Raw genomic sequence first — 15,075 nt, forward strand, 5'->3', positions numbered from 1 at the left:
AATTAGTACGACGAAGTCATAAAGTAGTGCGTGCAAGAAAGAACTACTCCATTATAATTAGCTTGATTTCAGTAAAGCTTTTGATACAGTTCTATATGAAAGGCCGGTAATATAAACAAGAGCGTTTGGGATTACTTGAAAAGATCCCTCTTTGGATAAGGGATTTGCTAATAGACAGAAGACAGTGGTAGTCACGGATGGATATTCTTCAGAGCTGAGGACTGCAACAAGTGGAAATTGTTGGGTACCAAGTTTGAGTAAAACTAAGGAGGGAAGTACGTTTTCACTGCTATCAACACCAAGAATCAGGGTGCGCAAACATAAAATCTTAGGTAATAAAGAAAGGCTGAATCTTGTGAAGTTCGCCTTTGGGAAGCAGGCTGTAAGTCCTGGAATAAATTACGTGGAATAAATTATTAGACACAGTAGGCGAAGGAGGGAGTTGGGTGAAGTTCAAAGGGTGGAAAAGTGGACAATCACTTTTTGCGATAAGTAAATATACGTATAAGTCGAATGGACATTTTGTTTTTGGAGTTGCAGAAAAGGTCGACTTTACATCATTCATCCATTCGCCATTTTAATCCTAATACTAATTCTGATTGTGAATTAGAGAGATTCAGTTATTTACATTTCCCCTTCAATGGAAAGAAAGATTGTCCTTTATAGATTCAAAGCACCAATTGTCTTGTCGACACACACAGAAAAGAAAAAAGCATGCTGCAGATTTTACCACCATGGAATGGTCTCCCCGTTCACCGGACAAGGACTCTGTGGAGTGTCGTTGGGATGCTGTGGAAAGGTTCGTTCAAGTTTCGGATCCTTCACCCAGGAATGCGACGGAATTATGGACAGCGGTGCAGCAAGCGTGGATGGAAATACCTGTGGAACGCTTTCATAAACTAGTGGACGCAATGTAATGACCGTGTGACTGCCCTTATCAGGGCGAAAGGTGGGTCTACCCTTTACCAGGTAGGTATCCCATGATTTCTGTCCACTCAGCGTACTTCATTATTTATATAAGACATCTGTATGTTTTCTCTTTCTCGAGAAAAAGAATTTTCATCCCACCTAGATATTCACAAACCCCCGATATGTTTGAGTTCTCTTAAGCCGTCATCTCTGAAACCTCGTTCTTAATAAGATCTTAATGAATCAGCGATAATGCGCCAATTAATAAGATTACTTTTAATTGGGTCTGGCTTCAATTATTCCGCGCGATAATTAGTTTTCAATTAATAAAACGCCAGTTATCTCATCCGCTGCTGCGAGCAGCTTGTCTTCTGAAAAAGGGGCGCATTCCTAACAGTGAAACGTCGAGACATCTTTCTTTCCATCGGAGTAAACTGTGGCGCATCCGTCTAGGCAGTAAGTGACACGGGAGGTGAGCCGTGCATGAAAAGGACAGCAAACCTCGCGCTACCTGAGCATCCCTCGCAGAACATAAACGAAATTTTCATTTGGTTCGAGTAAGTCGAAGGGGGGAGGGAGATGGCCAGAGGAAACAAAAATCCAGTTATTTCCCTCTCTCTCTCTTCGTATACGTCATTTGCACGCTCGCGTGTCGGACGTCAATCTGGAAGCTCCGCCCCTGGCACAGCAGCGCGGAGTAGTGAACTCGGGGATAGCTGCTAAAGGCTAGAAAATGATCCGAAGCAAGCAGTTGGAAGAACGCGTCTCCTTTCTGTGGACTTAACGTCTTTAGCAACGGGGGATGCGGCTGAAATCTTGGTAGGTAAGTGTCTCTTAGCATCTTTTTCACCTGTTGCAACCTTAAAGGTCAAGATCGCTGCATTATGTGGCGTTGCAGGGTTTGCCGTTTCGGTGGATCAAATGCGGACAAACTTTTGCATTCTTTTTTCTTATTATTTGTTTGTAAGAAGAGTGGGAAATGGCCTACACCTTTGGGGTCTCAAAACCGACAATGACATCCTACTCCACTTAATTTACTTCGTTCATTTGTGGTTTAAAATTCCCAAAGAGCGTAGTATTTCAAATCGATAACTTCTATTATAAGAGACTTTTAGATTGCGAGTCAAGAGATTCAATTTTCAACTGAACGCACTTGTAATTATATAAATTGTATCGTTTTCTAGCGATAGACAGATGGGAAAAGTTTGCGGAACTGTAGGATGCATACTTATTTCAAAACTCACGAAGGCATCATTGTCCCCTGCACGGAGGTTGAACTAAATGCAGAGTAAAGTGTCTGTAGTTATCTGTAAACGAATCAGACAATCGTTTAGGGTTTATTTGTGACTGTAAACTGTATAAGCGACGTGCCCTAACAAAGTTTGAATGCAAAATGACTGAGAGGGGAAGAGGAAAGATGAGACTCATATTTTTTTCTCTAAAAATGGAATCCTCAAAGCAAACCAACGGACTAAACGTGATTTATAGATTCAACGAATGCTTATGTAGCTACTATATCGTCGTCCTCCCCACACCTGGTTAACAAGACTTGAGTTCGAGTCCCGTCGATGACGTGAGGAATTTTTTTCACAACGTGGCCGAGTTAATCGGTCTCTGGCAAGAGCAGCATGGTTTTTCCTCCCGAGAACTCGGATTTTGGGGCAGTACATAGAAAATCGACCCCAGAACACACGCAATTTACAGACAGTAGACTTGTTACTTGTCATTCGTTTTTAGGGATCAGAGTTCAAATCGCGTCAGACAGTGAAGACTTAAAGGCTTTTTCAATTGACACTACTTAGCAAATATGTGAGAAACTTTCATGGGCTTTTTTCACTCAGTGACTAAGTTTCTTGGTCTCAGGAGTGGATAGCAAGTTCTCTCCACCCTTCCCCGGGAAAATCCAGTTTTTCAAAGGTAAAAGCAACCAAAGAACATACGCAACTTATGGTTATATTACACATGTGTACTTGAGTTTGTTCCCTAATATGACAGTTTTTTCCTTTGTACTTAGCGAATCTCATGCGGAGGGAGTGTGGCTTTTCCCTCAGGGTATTCCTGCTTTTTTATTTTTTATTCCCTTGCAACATGCAAATAAAAATATGACCGCACACGTCACAATGTTGTTGTTGTTGTTGTGTCTTCTGTCCCCTAAACCTTTGTTCAACTCCACCATTGTTCTCTGGGATGATATGCAAAACTGTAAAACTTCCAAAAATGGGTGTAGTGTTATGTTTGTGCAGTAGTTTATTCCATCTGTGTCCTTTGCCTTACAAAAGTCTATTCTAAAATGGTTTAGTCCGAGTCTCTGCATTCTTTTTCTTCTAATTGGCCATGGTTCCCTTTGTGCTAAACGTGCTATGTTTAACCATTCTGATTCTTCCCTTTGTAACTGTGGCAGCCCAGAAGACCGGCAGCATGTTCTTTTCACCAGTCCATATTACTTGGATCTTCGTCAGCTTCTGTCTGCCGTATGTCAACCATTTTCTCCAGGCAATTAGTCTCTTGGATTCCAAAGAAAAATTTCATCTTCTGCAAAATTTTGCACATAAAGCCTTTGCTAGACGTGGACAACTCATCAGTAGTGCCCCAATTTCAGTAACTACTCCTATTCCAGCTGTACTTCCAGCGCAGGCCAGCACCTCCATCGTCGCCATCTCGTGATACCACCAGCATCATCACTACCACCATTTTTAGCTCAAGTACCATCTTCACCACCACCTGGACAGTTGGTAAACATACTTGTACAACGCCGAACGATGTCACTTGTCTTCCTGACTTCTATCTCCTACTGGCCTCAGACGGAATCATCTGCTGGCACCACCTTGCACTGGTGGGGGGATTTTTATTTATTTTATTTACTTATTTTTATCTTTAATTTTTCTGATTATTTTTAAATTAATTTTTCTTTTTATATTTCAAAAATTTATTTTTACTTTAAATTTTTAATTTCCTTAACTTTTAATTCCTTTTATTTATAATTTTTATTACTTTACTGTTTTATTTTATTTGCTCATATTTTGAATAGTTTGGATAGATATTCAGTAAGTGACACTCGAGGTTTGCTACGGTTCGCGCTCAGTTGTGGCCCGCCTCCTCGCGGCGTAGACGGGTATCAGGAGGCACCTCTCTGGTGCTTGTTGCTTCCTGATAGCAAAGTGGCCAGAAACAACTAAACAACATGACAAACACATACACGGCACAAACATAGCATGACACACATTTTTGCCCTTTCTGCAGAGTTTCTGTATCACAGTGTACCACGGTGGAGTTGAACTAGCGTTTGGGAGCAGCCTTACATAAGATACTACACATTTAATGTTTGTGCAGCATGCTTGCTGTTGTTGTGTTGTTTAGTTGTTTTTGACCACAGCATACCCGTCCATCCCATGAGGAGGCGGGCCACAATTATGTACACGCTATACCAAATGGATTATATCCAGCACTCATAGGAAAAAGCGCAAGTCGTATGGATGCAACAGTCTCCTATTATCAAGTACGGTGGTCAAAACCACAAAGAATCCAGAATCCACTGGAGGTACCAGTGAATTCCAGCAGTTCCTGTATCCAGGAAGCGCAAGTCTTGGGACAAGCAGGTGAAAAATCCCGTCTTTAGTAAACTGGAGATCAGCGAATCCTGTCCCCAAAGGGACTAGCATAAATGACAATTAATTTTAAATTTAAAAATAAATAATTAAATAAAATAATACTTGAATTTCATTTGAAACAATAAAAATAATCCATAAAAAACAGTCAGTCCAGAATTTCCTTCAAGAATCCACATCGTCTGTTAAAGAATTGTGTAGCAAACCCGGTAGTGACGAGAAGACATTTTGATTCAAAATATCTTTCATTTCCGGGATAAAAATTATGCGCTCTCCTAGATAAGGTTTGTCTTAAATCTTCGTAAACTCGGGCAAAAGAATAAGACATGATTACAATCTTCAGATGCGCTACAGAAAGAGATATCTGATGTAGCTAGATTGAACTGAAGAAGAAGAGCAGTCAATGAATCATAGCCACTCTTTGGTAAAAGAATCAAAGGCTATTTCACATAATTAAAAACTCTCAAGGGGGGGGGCATCTTTTGAAAGGTCTACCATCCCCAAAATTCCTAGAATCTTCTCAACTATGATGTAATCTTTCTGGAATTAGCAGTGGACTATTTAAGCACCCAAAATACTTTACCCACCCAGATTCTAGCTGTCCCAAGTATCTAAGAAACATCTTCAAACATTGGTTTAAGACAAGAGGATTATAATTATAAAAACTCACTATACGTATACATAGACAAGAGGATTTATAATGCAGTATATACTATCCTACAAAAAGCTAAAGGACACTACTCTCGCTGCAGGAAAACGTATGCCACTACGAAATATGCAAATCTTTTTCGTCTGTAAAGGTGATAACCAGTTTCCCGGATTTCATTTTAGACGATGAGGATAGGGAGAGAAAGCTGGCAGAGTTTCATAGTAGAGAGGATGATAGTTAGATGTCATGGATGTAATTCCACGACACACAGAAAGCTGGATGCCACGAAAGTTTCACAAAAAAAAAGCTGTGGCCAACGAACCTTTGATAACAAAAATAAATAAATAAACAAGACCAGTATTCATTTATACTGCCTATAAATGAATATCGGTCGTATGGAGCGACGGGTCACGCTATATGCTCTTCCAGTCTGATGGACCTGTTTACGTATCATGGATGACTAGAGAACGCTTACTATCTGAGTTCCAGCTGTCAGTTAGCGGGTGATTTGTGTTGGAGGTTTACTCGTTGGTCGCAGTGCACAGGAGCATAAATGCTCCACTGACATTCAGTTCAATTATTATATTAGTAAGGCCAAATGATGCAAGTCAGAATAATACCTCTACGTTATCCAAAATTTAAATAATTAAATCAGAATATTCATACTATTCCCATCCCACAAGGTAACCATCAAATTCTGCTTAGAATTTGATGGTTAGCCAGATTAGCCAGAATGAACTTAGCCAGATTTGCTATCTCTGTCTCTGACACGCTGGGAGCCAACTTATTCCAGATAAGTTGCCCATATGCGAACTTGAGATTCAGTCTTCTGTTGTTTCTGAGATTTTATATTTGTGTTCCTCCTGGTTCCTGTCTCTTCTATAATGAAGAACAGACCTTGATCATCGTTCTACTCGACCACTTCAGCGCTTTATACACCTCACCTCAGTCAGATCCCCTTAAATTCCTAATTCTCAAACTTTGCAGTCCACACTGTTCTTCATATGTGTATTGCTTTGCACTCCTCACCAATCTGGTCCGCCTTCTTTGAATCACCACAAGAAGGTCTCTATTTTTTATAAGTATCTTCTCCGTACAATATTACAAATGCTGTCTGTCCGTTGCCTTTTTTAGAGGGACAATGACTTCCCTCTCGCGCATAGCAAAGGTCCTTTAAATCACGAAGAGGGCACCATGTCTTCCTATCCGCCTGTTCACATTGAATCAAAATTTTCATATCCGACCGAATGGTAACCACATAAGTTTTTTTTTCATCTTGAACCATTTTTAGCTACTCTCCCCTTAGCTTATACTGCAGGATTTCTGGGCCCTAAATCATAATCTTTACAGCTGAAGCATTAAACATTAGTCGCCCTTTTCAGAGCATTTGCGCAATTGATCCCCAAGTCTTTTGGAAGCAACATGGCCTGGCTCTGATTATTAACCACCCGTCACACCTTTAAATCATCAGCAAACTGACAGCTTCTCTCGGATACTCTCGTCAATATCATGTATTAAAATTAGAGGATGGGACCCAACACCGAGCTCTCGAGCCTCCACTTTTTACACTGTTTCTGAAGGCAGGTCATTAATATATATTTATATAGCAACCTTTCTTGAGAGTCATTATCAAGAGCTATACTAAAGTCTAGGTACATAATGACAAAATTGTGTTCATTATGAAAATTTTATGAAAGCGGTCCTTAAACCATCAACGTTCCACATCACAAAACAAGGATTGTGAACGCCTGATTTAAAAAAAAAACGACGGAATATCATTTGAACAAATTTGGAATGAATCTGACCTCAAGATCAATGCAAGGGTAATATGGTGTCTTCATTGGCAGACGTAAGAAGATTTAAAAGATGAAATGAATAACCGAACCACCAGCTTTCGCCATAAATCAATAGAAAGCTTCCACGACATATTAAGGAAATCATTGCAACCAACGGTGGACACCTCATTCTCAATTTCTTTGAATAAATGCGTCTTGTTCATAACTGTAACTGTCCCATGCCTTTTGTAAGCCAGTGCAGATACAATAGATGTTTTATTGCTTTCTCTCAAAACTTTTGTGCTGAGATATGAAACTCAGTGACAACTTTCGACTTGCATTACAGGGTTTGTAATTTGATCTTCCAAAAGGTGAACTACTTGGCTTAGACCACTTAATCATCTCGCATTACACATTCTGTGAGAGTGTTGAACTATAGGTCTTTAAGAACGTGCAACTGTAATAAATCAGCTGAACCTTAATTAAACATTTCATATTTGTAGTGTAGTGGACAGAGATGTAAGGCAAGACTTTGCTTTTAAAAATGAACTTGAGAAATTTCCTTGAGTTTAAAGTTAATTTTAAGAAATGTTGAATTACAAATTACGTATATTTCGTGAATTGGAAGCGTATTTGTTAAATGTACAAACATTTAAATGTGAAGATTTTGAAAATCATAGCAGCAAACATGGGCAAAATATGGAAGTCGTCGAACGCTTCACGTGCTGATCTCTCGCAACTCCATAAAGGTGGTTCTGAAGAGAAGTGCGTAATTGAGGTAAAAGAATAGTTCTTGAATAGATCCCAGCACGGGTTCGTTAAGAGGTTCCATTCCTAACCAATCTGATAAATCATTATGAGGTAATCATTAAACAGTTGAATGCATGCAACAATTCTGATAGTACAAATATATCGAGACTAGTTAAAGCTCTTGAAAGATGCTTTATACATTGGAAGAAGTTACTGGTAAGACCCTACGTTGGATCGCAGGATAGTCAAAAAAATAGGAGACAGGATTGTCATAAATGGCTAGTCCTCGGGGTGGAACACTGTAACGAGTGGGATTCTCTGGTCAGGGTCTTTGGTCCCCTTCTATTTATTGGATTCAATATTGAAAATGATATTGACTAAAGGTATCCAAGAGAAACTGTTGGAATTTTGGTAACAATTTGAAGGTGGGAATGGTGGTTAACAATTCAAGCCCGACCATGTTGCTTCAACAATGCCTGGATCGGTTGCATATATGTGTGCAAAAAATGGAAACTAAAGTTTGGCTATTCTGAATGTAAGGTTACTCATTTTGGGAAAATCCTGGAATCACGAATTTGGAAAATATACTTGTTACTTTTCTGCATATACTCGACTCACGTTTTTCACCACTTTCAGAAAGAGCATCCGAATACGAGACGATAAAAGATATTACCGATTGGTACGACTAACTACAACTCTAACTTCAGGGATTCAAAATACACTATATTGCCTAAAATAATCTGGACACCCCTGGAATTTGGGAAAAGGTTCGGGCCAGGCCAACAGACCCAAAGCTTTTCCTGTAGGCAAAAATTGGAGTCAGTCTACGTCGTGTTATTAAGGCCAAAGCTAGACTAGCATTGATAAACAATTGTCAATAAAAGGTTCTTTGAAACATGTAGGTGTCCAGTTATGTTTTCCAGTACAATGTAGATTGCCAGTAACTCATCTACGGAAGAGATGGGTAGGATCATCCATAGGTTGCTCAAGAAATTCCCATTTTCTGGAGCTGTAGAAATAGTTATAACGAAGCGCATAACAGAAGGGGAATATCTCTATGATTAGTGGAATGAGTTTATAACAGAGAAATCATTTATTAGCAGATTGACCTGCATGCCCTCTTCTGTTTGGAGTAGAGAAGTTTGAAAACCTCCATTGCCTTTTTATTAATTTGAGATTTCTAAAAGGTTAATGATTTTTCAGTATCAAAACTATGACGATACAAAGCGAAAGAGAAATCCTATTTTTACAAAAGGAGAGCTTTCTCATTTGAGACATCACATTCATGGTTTGACAATTACGTTCCAGGACTGAGTCCATTATGAGAATGTCATACAATGTTATTTGATAATCAAGAGTCGTGTTATGACTGCTGTGTTTCTGAAAGCGTGGCATTGCGTTGAGTGATGAAACAAAGAGTGAACATCAAATTTTGATTCAAGTTAGGACAGGTGTGAGTGATTTCGTAGTATTTTGATTACTATCAACAAAAAATGGCAATCAACTTGCTCTCCGAAGCAGGAAAAATTTCATTTTAAAAATTTAAAAACCAAACTGATGTTGGTCACAAAACTAAGGTCTCAAAACGTTAGTCTCAATGCGATTACTCTACAAAGAGTAATCGCTCACCATGAATTTTATCCAAGAGTTAAAAGAATCCAACGAGTAAGGCTCCTTTTTTCACGAATCATGATTTATCAGGTTGTAATTATTAAGGAGTTTTTGCAAAGCGTGGGTTGTGGAGCTAACATTCTTATTTTCATGTCTCCCCAGACTATTTATGTTCCGGGTTGGAGGATTTATTTGAAGGTTATTCCAGAGAAAAAAGAAAAGTTGGACAGTAAATGGATGCTGATTGGTTTGCGGTACGGGTTCGGATTGGCGTTTGGAAGAGTGTGTGGAAATTGCTGATGCCAATTTATAAGAATAGTGCTCGTGTAAGTATCTGTAGAAAAGACATACAGTAGAAACCAATCGACTATGAGACGGACAGTGGACAGACTTTGTCAGAGAGGGATCATTAGTTAATCTGACTGCCTTCTTTTTAATGGAGTCTAGAAGCTTGAAAAGTTTTGGGGCAATACTCCAGACATAGGAAAATGTTCCGTGATAGGGCAGATTTCAGAAGAAACATATTTGTTTATTTGTTCTTATGGCAAGCGACATTAGAAGTTTTGATAATAGGGATATAAGAAACTATCTAGAAATCTGGGTCAGTAGGATCGCCGTCCTCCCCACACCGGGTGGAAAAAAACCTGAGTTCGAGTCCCGTCGATGATGGGAGGAATTTAAGGGCTTTTTCACAACATGGCTGAGTTAATTGGTCTCAGGCGAGGGTAGCATGGTTTTTTTCTCACAGAAACTTGAGTTTTTCATCCTGTAAACAGAAAATCGACCACAGAACACACGCAATTTACAGACAGTATACACGAATCAATAGGGTCTTAGTCGCTGATGCTCCTACAAGAGGAAAGAATGGATTAAAGAACTCAACTTTGAGGAATAGTAGCATTAGTGACGTTATGGGACAAAGCTATCATCACCTGAGGTGAGTGATCAGAGAGAAAACTGGATATCCAAATACAGAAAACAGTCGAGAGTCCATAAGATGGGAGCTGGTTTAGGAGACCACACATGATCAAAAACCTTAGAAATGTAGGTCAAGAGCAACTGCTTGAGTTTCACTAAACTTTTCAATTAAATTTGTCTGAAAATGACTAATACATAAGCTAAAATATTACCAGTGAATGGATAATAACAGAATAAACAGTGTTGGCCATTATTGATCAGTTGGAAGGTCTCGAGATGGTTTTAGAGTAGGCGGTTGATGTATTCCTCCACTATTTTAGAAAGAGCAGAAGTAAGAGCAATGGAATAATAAGTGGAAGGGAGGGATATGTCACCCTTTTAAGAACTGGCTGGGTATGAACCCACTTCCAAAGAAGAAATAAAAACACCAGTGGAATAAGAAAATGTAAAAAGGCGACATAAAACATGAGGAAGCATTGGAGCACAGGTTTCGAGAACAAATAGGAAAATTCCATCAGGACGTGGAGCTTTCTTAGCATCAAGATTGTTGAGAATTCTTCTGACTTCCTGCTGTCGGAAGACCTCAGGAAATATTGAGTGGAGAGTATTGGGTATGACAGGACTTGGTTTACCTAGATCATCGATATAACAGAAAAATCAAGTTAAAAGAAAAATAGGATACTAGTAAGTGAGCTTTGTCTTTTTCACTGGGCCTGCAATAGAACCGCCAGGTTTTAACAAATGTTGGAATATAGACGATAGAAATAGTGGCCACTAGTTTTGGCAAGAGAATGCTTGACTGTAATTTGGACTCGAAGAAAGTGTTTTGCTTTCAACCTGTTCAGAATCAAGTTTGCATTAATTGCTGTTTATCTGTAATGACAAAGAATACGATCTGATGAGAGAGAGAGACTCTGATAGAGAAGAGATCATCACCACGTAGTGATTTGAAGTGCCTAGAAGACCACAAACACTGACTGTATATTTGAAAAAGTTGTGGGTGAGTAAAAGGTCAATGGCATTGGGTATATGGTAAGGCTTGTCTGAAATAAATGAATTAGCTGAATAAGGTCAGTATTAATCGCAAAATCCTCAGCATCTCTACTAGATGGTTCGAGATGTAGAGCTTTTTGCAATTAATTAAAAAACTGGAGACGTAAACTTTATAATCAGCAAGGAAAGTTATCTCGCTGTTAGGAGAGTTAAAGTGTAAAAAGTTTGGCTTCGACGAAAGGAAATCAAAGAGTTCCGACTGATTAGTACAGTTGGAGTGTAGTGATTAGTACAGTTTGTCAAATTCAACAGATGCATTTGACAAACTGTAATAGAGATATTTTAAGCGACAGAAAAAAAAAGAGGAGATTCCAGATGAGGAAATCGCTGACAAGGAATATCGGGGCGGACATATTCACAAGTATCTGGAAAGCGAAGGGTGATAGAACGATTAATTAGGACAAGTGAGATGAGTAGAGGTGGAGGCAACTGATAATTGAGACTAAACTAGAAAAGGTGGGGCCTCACAGATTGGGGGTGGAAATGTACATCATTGAAGTTGGAATTGAGCCATTGTATTAATGAAATGAATGCGAAAATGTTTGGGAGAGAGATCTTTTTGCAGATTACGTTGCTCTATTAAAAAGTAAAGTCTCGTATTAGGGCCACAACTAACTCGTCTATGTGTCTCATATGCTTATTGCATGTTCTCTGGTCGATTTTTCTGTTTTCCTGAATGAAAATCACGATTTTCCAGGAGAAAAACTTCTTGCAGTCCACGACTGAGACAGACTAACTCAGCCATGAGATGAAATAAATCCATAAAAGGTTGTCGCATCATTGATGGAATTGAAACCAGGGTATTTTCCGTCCAGTGTGAGGGGGACGGTGATTATAAGTGTACTGTGCCATACGCACAAACTAGGTTGTTCTCTTAGTATGATTATTCTTGTTGTATTAAGTAGATATAGTAAAAGTAGAGGGGGGGCATATTATATGAATTAATGAAATTTTTAGACATGGACTATACAAAGCAACAACATACCCAGCTCTCTGACATAACCTGGCCTCCTTCTAGTCACGGGTAGAAGCAGTGAGATTATACGCTAGTTGATCTGTATTCCTCTTAGAGGGTTACTAATAGGGTCGATCCAGAGAAATATATGGTGGCAGGCTTGCCAAATCCGTTTTAGAGCAGTAACCTCGAAATATAAAAAAATTGGATCTCGTCATGACAGGACAGAAGAGATGCGAACTGCCAGAGCTTTGCTCTGGAGACAAAACATGCATTTTGTCATTCCAATCCTTGCACGTCGGGGGTATAGCCACGATTACTAACAGTAGGACCATCGTGCAAGTAGAAGGCTTGGTTTTTCAGAATTACTGGAATTCATCGAAATCCAGTCCAGATAACTCATAAGTGGAACCTGAATATCAGTTCCATCAACATTTTAGATTCCTGAACCAAAACCCGAGCTTCATACCTGGAAGAATTGTCTCTGACAACCTCAGGGACAATTATCACACATTTTATGTTAATAAAATATGTATGTGTATTGTACGTACGAGAAGTTATTGAACACAAATTTATTTCTTCACTATTCCGTTTTCTTATATTTAGTCTTTAAACTTGTTTGTCGACGCAACCTTCAGAAGGCTAGTGCTCCAAGTAACGAAGAAGATTTAACTTTTAAGAGAATACGAGCATCATTAGCGTGATATCTAGTTGGTGTAAGACGACATGGGCAAGAAACTAACAGCACAGCCAGCAATCAGTAACACAGTCTTCATTATCCAGGAAAAAGCAAGGGAAATAGAATACGAAATCCTAGAAGCAGATGTGCCTGGCAAGATAGTGTCCTTTCGAAATTCAATGACGCCATCAAGTTGTTTACCAGCTGTAATAAGCCAACTAAGAGAACTCATTACGTGGTCTTCCAAGAAAGTATTTTAGAGATCCTGGGAAGAGTATTTCCAATGCAATGCCCTTCACGTTCTGTTAATTGGTCCTCTCATTATTAGAGTAAACTGAGTTTTTGCAGCACTGAATGTAATACAACAACTCATAAAAAGCTACTGAACCTTAGTTTATAAATCCTGTCTTGTGATCAGCAAATGTTACGTTCCTTGATCTTTGGTGTAAGGTCAAACTAAGGCTGTTAGATGCTTCGGCACATTACAAACTTATTTTGTTCCCAGAGTTGAGATGGGGCTCGAATCCAGATCAAACGTGTGGAAGAACAGTAGTCAGAGGAGCTAAACTACGCACTATATTACAAGCCAAATGAAGCCCTACACCGTATTAAAATATTAAATCCAGTCTACACTGTGCGCTTGTCTTTTTCATTAGTTGTCCAATACTTTTAGAAGCAGTGTACATAACTGTACTTAAAATTCAAAACCCCTGTCTTTATTTGCACAGTGACTAAAATGGAAAGCTTTCGGACCACTCTCATATGTAAAAGAGTGTAAATAATTAAAACAGGTGTAATTTGGAATTAATCAACGCTTTGTTTAACTGCGCATGCGAAAGTTTGCCTAAAATGGAATGCTTTGAAGTCATATTTTAAATATCCCTTTGTAGACTATCAGAAATGCTATTTAATTGACTTAAAATATCGCTGACTGCACTCGCACGTATTTCTCCTATTGAAACAAATTTTCCTCTTTGCGTTCCTTGATATTCATCAAAAGAACCGCCCGATTTCTTATAAACAAATTTCCAAGTATTCCCAATGCGTTCTCAGTGGAAAATTCAAAAAGGGTGGAATATTGAAATTGTCTTTGTAATTCGAGTGCCCTTAGCCTTCCTTTATGAATGACTGTTTGCACAACAGCTGTCAAATAGGAAGAAGGAAAAGAGAATCAAGAAATCGCAAATAAGAAGTTCCTTTGAAACAGCTTTCGATGATCTGCGTGTTCTAATTGAATTTTCTAGATGATTCGATTTATGAATACTAATTCTGTCCTGATGGTTATTTAAACTGCCCTACATACAAAGAATGGACCAATTAGCCTGAAAATTTAAGTATACTGTGACATGTATGGACGTAATTAATATATCAAGGTAATCGGCGTAGTACATTGTCCAATAAGTTTTGACATTCTGCTGAAATATTTATTGGACCGAAATGTATATATGTGGTTAATTTTTGAATACTTTGCTAATTTGCCCTCGTGGGTAGCACGGTTGGTGGAATGGCCGTCTTCCCCCACACCGGGTGGAAAAGACCTGAATTCCAGTCCCGTTGATGACGTGAGGAATTTTTATGGGCCTCTTTCAAAACGTGGATGAGTTATTCAGGCGAGCATGGTTCTACCCTGGAAACTCGAGTTTTCCCTCCAGCAAACAGAAAATCGAACACAGATATAGTTGCTGATGCTCCTAAAACCCTACTACAACGACTTTGTTAGAGAAAAGATACTCTTGTTGTTTAATGGTTGCTCTAGTAGTCACAGGCTGATCATTTAATCTGCAGAATGGCACCGCCACCATACAACCTCAAGTGTTTTGGCGAAATTCTAGTAGATGGCAAGAGAATGTGTACCCAAGAATACGCTGACTCAGTAGCAATCTTTGTTGTGTTGTCTGGCAGTTGCAAAGGATCTTACGTCACGTGATATGCGAGTCATTTTGTGAGGTTAAGTTAATGGGTGGATGGTAGTCGTAGTGGCTGTCCACGCGCACAAAACTACCCGTTGCATTTTATTGATAGCAGAGGTTGCTCGAATATTTTTGAGCGTATAGTCCACATCAGCAAATCAGTTGTTTAATGAGCAATTGAAAACGATCCTCGTTTTTTTTTTTTTGTACTATTAATGCAGGAATTCATTTCATTGTGGAAGTGAAATTGGTTGCTCAGAG

General features: G+C 39.0%; 1 pseudogene across 1 annotated transcript in view; it reads left to right on the forward strand.

Moving 5' to 3' along the window:
- The first annotated feature begins 1,649 nt into the window (after positions 1-1,649).
- The window catches only part of LOC150090375 (5-hydroxytryptamine receptor pseudogene), a 49,754-nt pseudogene continuing 36,328 nt past the window's right edge, over positions 1,650-15,075 (forward strand). The window contains exon 1 of the transcript XR_016548104.1: positions 1,650-1,732. The product of XR_016548104.1 is annotated as a 5-hydroxytryptamine receptor pseudogene (transcript). The remainder of the gene's footprint in view (positions 1,733-15,075) is intronic.

Source organism: Mastigoproctus giganteus, chromosome 2 (genome assembly GCF_048544385.1).
Source record: "Mastigoproctus giganteus isolate SK-2022 chromosome 2, ASM4854438v1, whole genome shotgun sequence".
Classification (NCBI taxonomy): Eukaryota; Metazoa; Arthropoda; class Arachnida; order Uropygi; family Thelyphonidae; genus Mastigoproctus; species Mastigoproctus giganteus.